At 39.2% G+C, this 14,151-nt stretch overlaps 1 long non-coding RNA gene across 1 annotated transcript; it reads left to right on the top strand.

Annotated features, from left to right (window-relative positions):
• Positions 1–12,816: 12,816 nt before the first annotated feature.
• Positions 12,817–13,287, top strand: LOC148010215 (uncharacterized). Its single transcript, XR_015689673.1, has 2 exons — positions 12,817–12,993; positions 13,067–13,287. It is a non-coding gene; the product is annotated as an uncharacterized LOC148010215 (long non-coding RNA).
• The last annotated feature ends 864 nt before the right edge of the window (positions 13,288–14,151 follow it).

Below are 14,151 nucleotides of genomic sequence, written 5' to 3'. Positions count from 1 at the left end.
CTTCACTAAGATAACCACCCCTTTTACCCTTTACATTGACATGCCTTCTAAGAACTTGTTCCCCCCATTTGCTAGAGTTATCGTAATCGAGAAGCAATGTAGCATACCTAGTGCTTGAAGAGTAAACCCAAAGTGATATGGTAAGCTCTTGATAGGGGCCTTCGCCAAATTTTGTGGTAATAATCTGGGTTGTAAAAAACCCGGATCATTAAACAAATTCAAATGAGAGATGTGTAGGTTTGCATTGTAGATTATTCCTTCCCAATTGCAAGGGTCTTCACCCGTCCAACTTATTGGCTTGTGAGTGTTCCACTTGTTAATCACTTGCAACAAGGTATCACCATCACCTGTGCATTCGATATGAGATGGTATCACAAGAAGAAGCGACTGCCAGCAAATAGTTACAACCACCATTAGAGCTGCTGCTCTAGCAACCATGGCTGCTGCACCTGCTCAATAGTGATGAGGATGAAGATAGATGAGTGAAGGATCAGTTTAATCGCAATAATACGAGGCCAATGAAGAAGACATGTGTGTCTGATGGTAGGACAACAAATGAAAGGATGAGAGCTAAAGCATCTTTATAGAAGATGGTGAAGTAGATGGATTGCACACGGACATACAAATAGTCTTGTAGTTTAGTCGTCTGCGAGAAAGAGACTGGAAGGGGGGGTTTACTGATCTGAACTGATGTATGCCATGCTCACCATGGCTCTGATACCATGTTAAAATATGCAGATCTAGATCATGGCTATGGCTATGGTGGATCAAAGATGAAGATTAAGCTCATGATGACATAGACAAGACTTGACTTGTTACACAAGTGAATTAGGTTCCAAGATTGAGACTTAGACTCATAAACACAATCTTGTGTATAAGACTGATAATGACCAAGACACTATCTAAAATAGGAAAGCATCATGATATTGCATTCATCATATGTGTGTAAAAGTGGTAGTCAAGTATAATGCTATATAATTGTTGGATGGGTAGTAGTTTCCCTTTCTGTGCATATGGGATTCAATATGCCTACATGTCCTAAGCCTAAATTGCCTCATACAAAGAGGCCACAGTGGGTGTGATTGTAAATATCTCAACATTTTTCAATGCACTTATCTCCAAAGAACCTTCTAGATCTCAAATACTAACTACAATGATATCAATGCCTAGCAATCCCATCATTGAGCTAGCCAAGGAGAAGGTGAATAATGATCCCAAATATCAACAAATATTAAAGGAAATTCAGAATAAAGAACAAAATTCTAAGATTAAGACAAAGTATCTTAACTTCTTTGTTGATGAAGGACTTGTCTACTTCAGGACAAGATTATGTATTCCTTCAAGTCAAGAACTTAAGAAGAAGATACTATGGGAAGTTCATTATTCCCCATTTTCAAGACATCCTGGCTATGCCAAAATTCTCAATGCAGTTAGGAAAAGCTATCATTGGGAGAAGCTCAAAAGTGACGTACTTAAATATGTAATTGAATGCTTGAGTTGCCAACGAATAAAACTCGAATGAGCTAAGATCCCAAGAAAGCTAAAACCACTTGATATTCTTCAAATGAAATGGGAATTCATTAGTATGGATTTTATAGTTGGATTACCCTTGGTTCAAGGAGGATACAACTCGATCATGGTAATTGTGGACATGTTGACTAAGGTTACCCACCTTATTTTGGTCAAAACCAGCTACAAAGCCTCAGATATTACTAGGTTATTTGTCAAAGAAATCTTTAGACTTCATGGAATTCCAAAGAGAATTATCAGTGATCGTGATTCTCTATTCACTTCACATTTGTGGAAAGGATTATTTGAAGCTCTCAATACACATATTTGTTTTAGCATAGCTTATCACCCTCAAACTGATGGGAAGACAGAGCATGTAAATCAAGTCATTGAAGACATACTTAGGGCATATTGTTGCAAAGAACCTAGACGGTGGATACAATATCTACCTTTGGTGGAATTTTTTTACAGTGTGTCCTATCATTAGAGCATTCAGACGACCCCATTTGAAGCTCAATATAGGCAAGAATTCCTAACTCTGCTAAACTTCTTCGAAACCCTACCTTGAAGGTTGAAGCTTCTAAGAAGATGCTTGAAGATATGGAGGAACAAGTCAAAACCATCCAGCAAGATATACAAGCTGCCAAGGATCGCCAAAAAGCCTATATTGACCTAGGGAGGAAAGAGAGAATCTTCCGAGAGGGGGACAAGGTTTTTATTCATGTACATCCAAAAAGGAGTTCTTTATCCTTGGGAAAATTCAAGAAGCTAAGCCCAAGATACTGTGGACCTTACAAAGTCATAAAGGCTCTTGGACTTAATGCTTATAAGCTGCAACTTCCTGAAACCCTAAAAGTTCATGATGTATTCCATCCAAGCCTCTTGAAGCCCTATGTAGCTAATCTTGATCATATTCTTGATGATCAACAAGTTGTAATGCCAAGCCAAGATTTACTTAAACTTCAACCTAATAGAATCTTGGATGTAAATGAAAGAATCCTTAGGAATAGGACCCTTAGAGAATATCTCATCCAGTGGAAGGATTATCTTGAAGAGAATGCTACTTGGATCGATAAGATAACCCTTATGAAAGAATATCCCTAGTTTCTCTCGAGATGAGTACATATTGGTTTCTCTAAGGAGGGAAGAATGTAATGTCCCCATTACTTAGTTTCTTTGTGCATACATGTACTGTAGAATCCCTACAGGATTTATAGGAAGCAGAATAGTCTAAAATCTCTAATATCATGTTTAGATGACTTAATGTCCACTTTAGATGGATCCAAATATATGTTGTGATTTATTTTGAAGGGAATAAGTTGTTCAAGATAAAAGATGGAGAAAAATAATGTGATTTACAAAAATAGTCATTTTTTCCTATTCTTGATGGATTTTCATAATTTTGTTCATGTTAGCTTGTTGATAGATGTGTTTTGATCATTTTGAGTACTCGGATGACTATATTCGAAGTTTATATGACAAAGTTATAATCCAAACAAGTTGCAAACATGCACATGGTAAAAAAAAAAAAGTGAAAAAATCATAAGCTTTTAAGTTTAAATGCTATAAGATTTTATGAAAAAGCAAAGAAAAAACACATGTGAGAGGGAGTGGAGAAAAACTATAAAAGGGAGGATAAGAAAGGGAGAAGGGTCATTAAAAAAATCACAAGTGTGTGTAAGGCTTAAGGTTGAGATTTTATCCCTCACCTTCTTCGATCTTGCCATCGAATTTTAGAGAGAAAGTTTGAGGATGTGCTTTAAGCCCCTCGCATACATCAAAGTTCTAACATCTCAAGTCGATGGAGATTGGCTTGAGTTGAGCTTAAAGCTTCTTGCCTATTTTTGAAGATCGACAACAAATTCCGTCCCTGTGGCGAGTGACTTCATGAACCCTCGCATGAATTCCGTGCAATATCTGGCTCCATACCAAGAGAGGGAGACAAAAGCAATCTTGGCTAGGACATGACGATGATCGAGAAAGGAGGAGACTCAATTCCTTGAGGCGAAGAGACATCATTTCATTCAACCCAAGGAAGGGGATACACTAAAGGTCTCTGATCCTCTTCTACTCTAATCCGAGAAGAGAAGACACTGAAGAACTCTATCATATTCTATGATACCTCTACTCTCGTTCCTATTCCATCTACTAGAGAGAGAGAGAGATCATACATATTCTCTCGCTCTTACTCTATACTAGAGAAAGAGCTACCCTTGTTCTTACCCTTGCTTGCCAAGGTGAGAGAGAGAGAAGTATTGCTCTTCACAAAGCAAGAAGAACCATCCATGAGGCCTACATCATCAAATCCCCCAATAACCATCATCATCATCATGAGTCTTACACATTTGCTAGCCAGTATTACTACTGTGTTTTTCTTCTTCTACAAATCATATTTCTGTCATGGTCTCAAAGAAAAAGAATTCAAAAACGGAAATCGTGAATAACCCTACTAACATGGAAGCAACAGTTGGAGTTGCGAGTACGGGAGTCTTTAACGGAGTCACGAGCATGGATAACAACCCTTTACTAATCATGATACCATAGTTTTTTCTAAAAATTTATATTCAAATTCAATAGGAAAAAGACAAGAACATCTTATAGGCTAGAAACTGTTAGGGGAACTATGAAAACCTAGAACTCAAGAGAAATCATGAGAAATTTTAATGTTAATCCCATAGAAAAGAAGACTAGTGAATTCAAGACGAATTTACTAAGAAAAAAACCTTGAAGAAACTAGCCAAGGATATAGTTTTAATCTAGAAGCTCTGATAGAAGATTTTAAAGATTAGAAATATCTCTAAGTTGAAGAAACAAACTTAAGACCAAGAAACTTGGTTACAAGAATTGGGAAGTTAGAGACCCCAAAATCTAGATACCTTAGTTAAATTCCAAGGGAAAGAGTTCATTATGTGAAACTCAAGTGTCGATTGCTACTAGATTAATCATCACTTGAAAGTTGCATGATTGATTGAAGTCATAATTGCTTGAAGACATCAATCTTGTTTGTGATTTTCTAGATTAGGCCCTGATTGAATTAAGTATTGGAACATATAAAAATTGAGGAGCCCTATACCTCCCCCAAGGACAACTGTTGAATCCCCATATCAAGAGGGGATGTTTTTATTGCCGCAGAAGCATGGACTAGCTCCAATGGCGAGAGGTCTCCCAGCAGGGATCGTATTAAGTAGGAGGTGGTTAAGGTGCCAGGGGGGACTCTGGCTAGTAAATCCTTTTCACACCTAGGAACTACTTGGTCCCTATATGGCCCGAGTTCTAGTTGGTTCACCTATAAATGCTAGCTATAGGTGGATTTGATCTTGGTGATGTGCAGATGCGTTGGATGAGGCAGCACGTGAAGTTGTAATTTTTCTCTTGTATGGGTGGGAAAACACACATTATGGAACATAATCAATGAATTTGTTTTATTCTGATTGTATGTCCATGAGTAAATTACATTAAAAAACAACTGTGCATAAATGGATTTAAATGAATGAAGATTTTTTTATATGTTTTTATGTAATGTGGTAGGTAATTAGATAACTAAAAACTTCCATAGATCTCCAAAAACAAATGCTAGGAAGGAACTCTAGGAAGGGCTGATTTGCTAACTTACGTACGGTTTGGTCTCAAAACTTGAACTATGATTTATATTAGGGAAAAGGTACGGCTACTCTGCTAGAGCATTGTGAGGGATTTCATAAATCCTTAGTCTACTACTAGAAAAAAGTGTTGTACCCTATGAATCAAGGGTAATGGTAGTTTCTCCTTCCGGACAAGAAGCCTCTCAAAGGACACCTCCGAATGTGAGCTAGTTGTTGATAGATGATTGTTAGATCAATTAGGAATCTTCACGTTGGTCCTCCATGGGTAATAGTAGGGCGCTTCCCTTGCGGGGTAGACCTAGGGTTAACTAGCCAGACAAAATTCAATCATTTTGGTTAGAGGATGGATGCTGGAAGGTAAACTTTGGGCGACTACTAAAACACTACTTGTCACATAATCAAGGCAGGTACGTTACATCTTCTATCTTATGGCTTGTTTGTTGTAGAGGCTTTGCTCCTGTGATAGGATGTGATCTGACCATCATGTGCGAGCTTGCTCTGGAGAGATCCCGTTGGTGATCAATTCCTTGGCTACCTCAAGAATCTTGACAAACACAAACTAATGTTCCTCCCTAGTGCATGGCAAGAAGTGCACTTCCATTTCTAATTTCTTGTCAAGGAGGTAAGTCACTAGCCATTCATAGCTCCTAGCTAGTGTGGTAAATGTGGTATCCAAGCATCTAATGCAAGTGACAAGGTCATCCCCAATATTCACAGCTAGGTTTGAGGCCAAGGTAAGAATGGATCTCCACTTATAGGAGGGTCTAAGGCCTATAGGAGGTTGGAGTTTGGTTGAGATGGATATCTCAACTACTGATGTCTGCCTTTTGGGGGATATTCAATGGGGTACTTATCGGCCACTTGTGCAATGGGTTGGTGTTGCAGCTCAATTGATGTACTGCTCACTACATCTGGAGTAGTGGGAACACTAGAAGCGTCAAGTTGAGTTGGTCTTGGGGCATCTGGTTGTGTTTTGGTTGATAGATGTGTTGGGACTCAATGGGTTTGGTTCCTTTTGGATCAATTGGTTTCTCAGGCCACCTTTGCTGGCTTATTGTTTGGTGCAGATGGACTAGAGGGCCTGTGTGGAGGGACATGCATGATGCTCATAGTCTTGGACAACCAAATCTAGTTTTTGCCTTCATAGTAGCCCTGGGTATGTAATAGGTCTTTGGGTGCCCATCCCGGCTTGATCATTTATCTACTTCTGTAGCACCAGCTTTGCCTCCTAGGCCGAGGGTGTGATGTTCTATGGTTAGAGTTTATGCGGTTGGCTTTTAGGCGACTACGGTTGGTGTTTGGGTATCCATTTGAGCTATTTCTCAATGGTCTTGGGCATGGCTCCTTTAGGTTGTGGGCACCCGACTTTGTGGTAGGGTGGGACAAGTTAGGACCTCCCTTCTTATACCTTGAACTTGGTTCCTCCACTAGTGGCACTACAGGCTATGATGGAGCCATGCTACCCTTGGTAAAAGCCATCACTATTCGAATATTGCCGATGGCAAGGTGAATGCACTGCGAGTCATAGTCAATGTTGCAGTGTGCTTGTTTCTTGAATGCACGTCTTAGTAGCGATTCCTTACCAATGGCCCTGGTTTTAGGCATCACATAGAAGATCATAGGTAGGCTTTTAGACTCGATAGAGACTTCTATTTTGCACTTTATTAGCAATGAGTAGGACTTTCCACCAAATGGAATGAGTTTAGCATTGGTAGGCTGAAAGGTAGGCTACAGTTGGGTTTGACCAATGAGGGTCCAATGACTATGCATAAGAATATTAAATTCAGTCCCCCTCCTCAATAAGTGCATCAAAGATGTGTGTCTTTTGGATAGTCTCACTAATATGCATAGGTAGCTGGGCTCTACAATTTCCTCATCCCCATCCTCTATCTTAGTGATGGTGGATACTCTTACGTTTATAGGTAGGTTCAACATGGGAGGCTTGTATGTGGTGGGTGCACTAGTATTGGTTGATTCAACTAGAGCTCCTGGCCATGATGTAGAGTGGCATTAATGGTGGGATCCTACTCTTTGGCAGTAGATGAGATGATGCATCTTTTTGGGACTCACCGAGTGCCCTGACATCCTACTTATAATCCTCCTCTTCATCTGAGAGAAAAACATATTGATGGTAGCTAGCACATGCATCCAATCTTGCTTGTCCTTGGGGCAAGGGATATACTTTGTTAATGGCCCATAGAAAATTTTTACTTGTGAGTCTCCTTTCAACATAGTGGAGATGGCATCGAGGTCAACTGAAGTGGTCTTCCAAGTATGCATCTTGACTCTCATAGGGCTTTTGATCTATTGCCTAAGAACATTAGACCATTACTCGAATCTTCTATCACTCGTGCATTTTGCATCCAAGGTTGGCCTAGTAGGATGTCGTAGTCCACTACCTTTATAACTATAAAGTTCACTGAGAACTAGACTTCCACTATCTTCAAGGGCCAATCTTTTAGCACTCCAAATGGTTTGACCTTCATTCCATTAGCCAACGTGGCATTAAACCTTCTTGTCTCCACAGGTGGGTTACCCAAGCATGTAGGACTGCATGGTTGAGCACACAAACTCCAACTCCCGTATCTACAATTCCTTTCTTGTAGCATCTCCTAATGCACTGATAGGCAAGACTGCGTGCATCTCTGTGTATTGAAAAGGCATTTACATGAAAAGACTTAGGTACTGAGTTCAAGATTAAGCTTGGTATGTGCAGCATCATGGTCAGGCAAGTCAGTCACTCCAAGCTCATCATGTCATTCTACCCACTACTTCAATCCTTTCCATAGCATCAAGTTTGCTTGAGTAGCTCTCCCAAAGGTAGAGAAGGGGCAGATATCAACGTCGTGCATTAGTAGGGTCTACACTCTTTTGCCAATGATCTTGGGCAGTTTGTGTACCTATGATGTCTAGGCTCTATCTGTGTGGTTCTACACAGGGTACCAATGTGTCTCTTGATCTTAATTGAGTAGGCGAGACTGATGTGCTCACACTAGAGAGCTCATCAATCTCATCTTCCATGATGGGTTCCGCATCCTTTAGGTGTGCTTGGGCTTCTCTCACCCACTTCTTGACCTGATCAACAACTTCTAATTGGTGCCTCGGATCTAGATATTCTCTAACCTTGGCACTTCCTTTTTTGTTGTCTTATGAGCAGATTTCTCTACTTTTGCATCCGCGACTTGCTTCCCTTTTGGTAACGTGGTGGCAAAATCTACTTAAATGTAAACTTTGTCTCAACCCACTTTTTCCTTCCTCTATAGCTTATCTTCCCTATTGAAGTTGCATCGAGATTGCTAGGTCTTGGTAATGAAATATAGGCATGCTTTGCCTGTGCTCAGATCATGACATTTAGCGGAATTGGCATGGCTTCGCCATCAAGTGTTTCAACTCCGAATAGTCCCAATGGTATAAATGGCATGATAACTGAAATAGTGGAAGTTTTTTTCCTAGGAAACTCAGCGTACAAGTGTGATCGCACACTCAGGGCACCTCAGGGCCACCTTGTCTTGATTGGCTTACTCCCTTTTGGGGCATCGAGATGAGATGTGTCCTAGGGGACTGCAAGTCCCCAGCATGAAATGGGTTCTTCTGTCCTCCTAGATCTCTACATCTTTCCCTATCCAATGCCATCACTAATATTTTTTTGAAATCCATCAAGATGGGATTGCCCTCTTTGTTATATGAGACATAAGGGTTTACATATGCTTTGTCCTCGTTCAACTCCTCTAGGTAATTTATAGGAGAGTTGCTTGGTGGATGGGTCACGATGGGTCCAAGTAGTCTAGGTATCCCCGTGGTGGGGTTGATATCCATCCTAGGGGTAGCTGGATTTGAATCATTGCTAGGAGAGCTAGTGGAGCCCCTCTTTTGAAAGGTTGTAGTAGTCTATTCCCTAGGTAGTAAGGCTCATTGTATGGTTATGAGTATGGCAATCAGCAATGCATTGCATCATGGCCAAACTTACCACAATTGGCACATGGCCTAGATCTAGGATCCATGCACTCGGTCGAAAGGTGGTTTCCTCCACAATGCACACATTGCACGTGAGGTCATGCGGGCCTTCTCATCATCTCTTGAACCCTAGCCAACTCTAGTTTCATGTACACTAACTCTTGGCTCTGATCAACATTCTTTTCCTTATCTTGTATGCTCTGGTTAGATCTTTCACTAATGGTCATAGCTCTTTTTGAGATTCTAGAGGCAATGCTATCTCAGGTTGTGGGTCTCAAGCTCCTCTCCTTGAGTAGGTCATCTACTCGTATGCTCGGGGGGTTCACTATATATATATTCTCTATATAACGTGCATTCATGGTCTATTTATAAATATCCTAATCTATAAATTTTTCTTGAATAAAACACAACCCTTTTCAATTAAATCTGTAAGTAACCCCTTTATATGACACACTTTTGTATGTAAAATTTGTATAAAAATGGTTTTTTAAAAACCCCTTATTTTGAACTCACGTTATATATACATATATTTATGAGTGACCCCCCCCAAGCTTGTATGGCTTCTTCAAAGACCCTAGTTAGCACATCCCTTTACAGGGTTGAGTTGCTCAATAAGGCCTTGTAAAACTCTTCACTTCGGATCTCACTTATGAACACAATGGAGACCACTCATTTTCTAGGTCACTCTATAGCTAGGATTCACTTTAAGAGATTTTGCACGTGGGTGATGTAGTCTCGAATATCCTCCTTATCATTTTGACAGGCGTACATCAACCTGATAATGAAATTGTTAGAGTATCCCATCTCCTCAAAGAATCTCTTGATGTAGAGACTCTTTAGGTTATTAACATCATTGCATTCAGCATTGTCTAGACCAGTGTACCATGTTTGTCCTTTGTCTCCTAGGAAAAGTCTAAAAGCCTGTGCACATTAAGCAAGATCCATAAGGCCGTTAGCCTCACATACTTGCTCAAACTACTCCACAAAGCTATATGAATCATTGTCGAGCTCATACTTGTTGAGTTTCTTAGTAACCACAGATATCTGGGTCTGGCTCCTAGAATTCAGGGTGATTCCTAGTCATGCTAGCAATGTAGTTACTAGAGCTACTCTGCTCTACTTCGTAGCTATGTTGTCTAAGAGTAGCTTTGAGAAGCTCACTTGGAGTAAGATCAGCATCTAAGGCTCTCTCCCTCTCAACATTTGGTCATGTATTGATTCTATTGGTGAGAGCTAAGACGCGTTGGACCTCACATTTCTATGTCTAGCCTCAACTTTTGAGCTCGATTCTCTTGGTTGTAAGTAGCCATACCCTGCTGTGCTTTCCTTGCCAACCTTCTCTCTTCCTCTAGATTGGCTATGATGTCCTTGGGCCATGATACTCCATTTTGGTTTACAGATTATACTCGGTCATCAATTTTGCTAGATGTCGACTGGGAATTTTTCCAAGTCAAGCTTATCATTTTCAGGGTTGGCAAGAGTTGTCAACTTCTTGAGCCACTAGGGTGTCAATCAGATTGATCAAGTCAAGTAGAGCTGCTTCCTTAATCGTGAGAATCATTGTTGCTTTCCTAAGCAGCTTGATGATTCAAGTCTCTCAGTGTTCAATGATTAGGGTCCTTGCCCACTATTTAATGTCTCAGGGTCTCCTCCTACTAGTGAGTTTTTTCAGCTTATCTAACTTGGGTGACTTCCTTGTTATTTAAAACAATCCTCAATGTTATTGACACTCAAATGCTAGTGGTATGCTCCTCAAAGTACATTGTGTGAAATCAGGCTATTATTAGCTTTTTTGTGCATGTCAAGTGTTTAATTGATGTAGTGTGTGAATCCAATGAAAATAATATAATGCAGTATACACTTTTCCTGATTCTTTTACGCATTTAACGACTAATCTAATTGGTTTGTTCTAGTCTCTATAGCATCCTAGATGTGTGGCATGAGGGGTAATAGATTTGGTCAATGAGCCCAGGTCTCTATCGGGACACACGAGGCTGAGGGTCAATGCCACTGACATTTTTTAGGCCATTAGATCACGATTTGTGAGTCTCATGGACCTATGAGCCATTCTACATGTTTGGAGGGCTACACGGGTGTCATCCTAGCCACAGCCTACCTTGGGGTGGGTCCAATTTGCTAGAAATTGGGTTCTGCATAGCTCGTCTGAGTTGCAACAGTTGAGTGCTTTATTCGGACTGTCTAAGTGGAATGTCTAAGCCCTAGTGGAGTCGCCAAGTGCAAGGCTCTCCAAGTCTGAGTGAATAGCCATCTGAGGTCAAATTAGGTCCAAGATCTGAGTGGACTATTTTGGGATATCCAAATTTGGCTGTCTAAAGCTGTCCAAGTCTGATGTTCAAGTTGTAGACTCGAATGTGCAAGTTTGAGCAAACTGACTAAGTTTGAATTAGATCGAGGGTCCAAGTGACATTTTTCAAGTAGTAGTGGGACTCGGATGACTATGAAATCTATCTGAGTGTGGTGACGAAAGTTCCAAAATGACAAAAAATCACTTAAATACTCATGGTGCCTATCATCATTAGGGCCAAAAAGGTTTTAAAATGGCACTTGTAAGAAAATGATTAAGTTGCTAATTAGAGGAGGTTTAGAAGAAAAACCCTCCAAATTTGATTGCCTAGATGTGATTAATGAGAGAATATATGATTCATTTAAGAGGTCAGGTCTTAAATATCTTTAATCATTAATGGATGCTAAGTGTCACCTTTTCAGTCTTATTCTCTTGGAAATTGCAAAATCTTGTATTTTGAATTTTTGCATCAAAAGACACTGCTCATTTGTTCCTCGATGTTCATTTTCTACACCTCTCTTTCCTATGGTTCTATTTCCTTCTCTATGATATTGTTACCTCATTTAGGGTTCCCTACCAAAATGTTTACCAGTACCTCTTCTAGCAGTACAAGTGTAGCCTCACCATGAAAGTATAAACTTACTATTCAGTTAGATCCTGTCTATTAATCTTGGAGGAGTATACACCATCGACCATTGTTGGACAAGGAAGCTAACATGTTGCGATTACAAGGAAATAAGCATGTACACTTATGAATGGATGTAAATATTTATCCTTCGGACACTTCTGCAGGTAAAAATCCTTCTTTTTACAATATTCACAACTTCATAAGGTATGTTGGAGATGGTTGTGATGGGATGCTTGGCTATTGCATGAGGTTATATTCTACATCTTTTACATTTAGAGAACAAATGCATGAAATGAAGGAAGTATTAGCATTGACACAAACTATTTCTGAGCTAACGGACAAGGTTGATAACCTAGAAAACTCTAATCACTCATTGCAAGAAAAATTACTGTGCTTGAAAGAAACTCCAATAGGATTTAGACAGAGAAAAATACCACTTATAAAAATATAATGGACTTGTGTAGTCTGGTGATGAAAAGGAGACTAAATCTTGCAAAGAGTTGTGTCTCTAATATTTTAGGTATTAATATTCAAGAGAATGATAAGAGGATTAATCTTATTAAAGAAACCATGACAAAGAAAAACATTATAAGGATTCTTAAATCACCTGAAAATATAAACTTGAGTTTGCCAAACTCTGAAAGGGTTAGTGAAATATTTAAAAGGAACAGTTAAACCAAATGAAATAGTGGAGACATGTGACAGTATGGGTATCAGTTGTAGAGGTTATCATGCTCTCTCTAAATTGTGGTTTACAAATCTTAAATATCATAGAATAAGTGCATTTGTTTTGCCTTGGCCTCTTGCAGTTTCAATTGCTTGGACAGCTATGAATCGTAGGAGCCCAGATGCTTTTGGGGAGTATATTCATATATTTGTTATTGATCCACTTCTCTCTATGGATTTGTTTTCAAAATCTGATTCAAATATTGCAAGGTTTTTAAAGGACTTTGATAGTGCACAAACCATCATAATTTTTTTCCATATATTGAAAGGTACTTTCTTCAACATTCTATCTCTTGATGATTTGTCTTCAGAGTTATTGCTCACTTGTGCTTTGGTTTGCAGTGGGCATTGGAGCCTAATCTATATCAACATTCTTGCAAGAGAGGTCATTTTTATGAATGCTCTTTCAAGAATTTTTGGCCAATCAAAGATGTATTGTTAATAAACACTCTTTATTATATCTTTTATTGGATAAATTTTATAATATTTGCTAATAAGTTAATATGTGAAATGCTAGTAGACTTGTTACTACCCACTTGGATACTAGCTTTGAAAGCATTACTGATCCTCAGATACCTTTCAAGTTTCTGCTTCAAGAGGTCCCATTGCAAAATGACATACATAGTTATGGCTGAAGAGTGGTTTCAAATTCTTCGAGGATAATAGATTTAAAGTTACTGAATGTAGAGGGGGTGAATGTAAGACTCCTATGCTTTGTCCTTTCTATAGTGAAAGTCTCTTACTACTTCAAATAACTTGTGTACTTTGTTACAGTGCAGAGACTACCCTAAGTCATACATGTGGTGGATACGAGAGAGTTGTATTGAGCTAGTTTTAGATAGGGCAATTACACCGATGGACCTAGATTCCCCTCTCCTAGCTAAAAATACCAAAGGATAGACAAAAACGAAGGGAAAAGGCAAGAAAATGGCAACCACCAAGAAAAAGAAGTCCCCAAGGTCCAAACAAAAGGGATACAAAATGAAGGGCATACCTAAACTTTCTCCGTTGAAATTTAGTCCATCTTCTCTAAAGCCCAAGGAGAAAAGAGTGCATGAGGTAATTAAGTCCTTCCAGCAAGAAAGAAAACACCTACTAAGAGGAAACTAGTGATTTGATGAATGAAAGTATGGAAGATGAAGCAAATTTTCCAAAGAAGGAGAGAAGTGTTAAGGATGGAGAAGCTATAGATCAAGGAGAAGCTAAATAACGGCTTGAGGATGGAGAAGCCAAAGATCAAAGAAAAGCTAAAGAATAGCCTTATAATTATCAACTTGTCTATTTGTACTGAAGTAACATTCCCCTTGTATATACATTTGTAGTGCAATATTTTAACCCAAAATGTAATGATATGTCATATTGATCTTACCCTTTGTTCATAGAATCATAGAGAATTATAAAGCTTGTACCAAGACTTTCCTATTAAA

Source organism: Lygodium microphyllum, chromosome 30 (genome assembly GCF_053477565.2).
Source record: "Lygodium microphyllum isolate KBCC chromosome 30, Lygodium_microphyllum_v1.1.10, whole genome shotgun sequence".
Lineage (NCBI taxonomy): Eukaryota > Viridiplantae > Streptophyta > Polypodiopsida > Schizaeales > Lygodiaceae > Lygodium > Lygodium microphyllum.
Note: the sequence above shows the minus strand (reverse complement) of the source record. Positions and strands in the feature narration are given on the sequence as shown.